The sequence below is a fragment of the Nothoprocta perdicaria genome, unplaced genomic scaffold, assembly GCF_003342845.1.
Source record: "Nothoprocta perdicaria isolate Ctin4 unplaced genomic scaffold, notPer1 scaffold_857, whole genome shotgun sequence".
In the NCBI taxonomy this organism is placed as follows: Eukaryota; Metazoa; Chordata; class Aves; order Tinamiformes; family Tinamidae; genus Nothoprocta; species Nothoprocta perdicaria.
This window is the reverse complement of record NW_020456151.1, coordinates 7,301-8,665: the sequence shown is the minus strand read 5'-3', so window position 1 is coordinate 8,665 and position 1,365 is coordinate 7,301. Positions and strand designations below refer to the sequence as shown.

General features: G+C 59.2%; 1 long non-coding RNA gene across 1 annotated transcript; it reads left to right on the top strand.

The window, feature by feature from the left end:
• The first annotated feature begins 451 nt into the window (after positions 1–451).
• Positions 452–800, top strand: LOC112958391. Its single transcript, XR_003251414.1, has 2 exons — positions 452–606; positions 681–800. It is a non-coding gene; the product is annotated as an uncharacterized LOC112958391 (long non-coding RNA).
• The last annotated feature ends 565 nt before the right edge of the window (positions 801–1,365 follow it).

Below are 1,365 nucleotides of genomic sequence, written 5' to 3'. Positions count from 1 at the left end.
CCAGATGACGAGCATCACGCAGACCGACATCATCAGCACCCAAATGCCCCCCAAAACTCCCCAAATCCTCCCCAAAACCCCCTGAAAACCCCCTCCCGGCATTCCCAACATCCCCAGAATTCCCGGAATTCCCGTTATTCCCGCTATCCCGCAGCCAGATGATGAGCGTCACGTAGACCGACATCATCAGCACCCAAATCCCCCCAAATCCCCCCCAAATCCCCTGAAAACCCCCTCCCAGCACCCCTGTCATTCCCAGAATTCCCGTCATTCCCGGAATTCCCGCTATCCCGCAGCCAGATGACGAGCATCACGCAGACGGACATCATCAGCACCCAAATCCCCCCCAAAACCCCCCAAATAACCCCCAAATCCCCCCCAAATCCCCTGAAAACCCCTTCCCGGCATTCCCAACATCCCCGGAATTCCCGGAATTCCCGCTATCCCGCAGCCAGATGACGAGCATCACGCAGACCGACATCATCAGCACGCTACAGTCGCTCAACATGGTCAAGTACTGGAAGGGCCAACACGTCATCTGCGTCACCCCCAAGCTGGTCGAGGAGCACCTCAAGAGCGCCCAGTACAAGCGGCCGCCGATCACGGGTGACCGCCTACACCGCGACTACACCCGGTAACCCCCCCCGCACCACCGCTAACTACCCCGCTTCTACCAACAGTCGACTCCATCTGCCTCCGCTGGGCGCCCCCCAAGCACAAACAGGCCAAGATGTCCAAGAAGTGACGGCGCCGGCTGTAGCTACCGCCGCACCGCGACTGTTGGTTTGGGGGTTTTTTTTGGGGGGGGGGTGGTGTTTCACCCGGTCCGGTTGTTGTTAAAGGATGGCGGGAAGCGGGGCTGCTTTGTGGTTTATTGCGGGTGTTTGCACGTGCGGCCCCCCCCCGCCCGCCGCTGCGTTTTTGGGGTGTTTTGGGGTGTTCTGGGGTGTCCCACAGGCGTTTTCCAGTGTCCCACGGGTGTTCTTGCGTGTCCAGCGGGTGTTTTTGGGTGGCCCAAGGGCATTTCTGGGCTGCCAAGGGGTGTTTTCCAGTGTCCCAGGGGTGTTTTCYAGCGTCCCGTGGGTGTTTTTCAGTGGCCCAAGGGTGTTTTCCGGTGTTTCTGGGTGTCCCGAGGCTGTTTCTCGGTGTTCAGAGGGTGTTTCTGGGTGTCCAGAGGRTGTTCCTGGGTGTCCCAAGGGTGGTTTTAGGTGTTTCTGGGTGTCCMGGRGGTGTTTCTGGGTGTCCCAAGGGTGGTTTTGGGTGTTTCTGGGTGTCCAGGAGGTGTTTTTGGGTGTCCTGGGCATGTTTTTGGGTGTCCAGGAGCTGTTTCTGGGTGTCCAGAGGGTGTTCCTGGGTGTCCCAAGG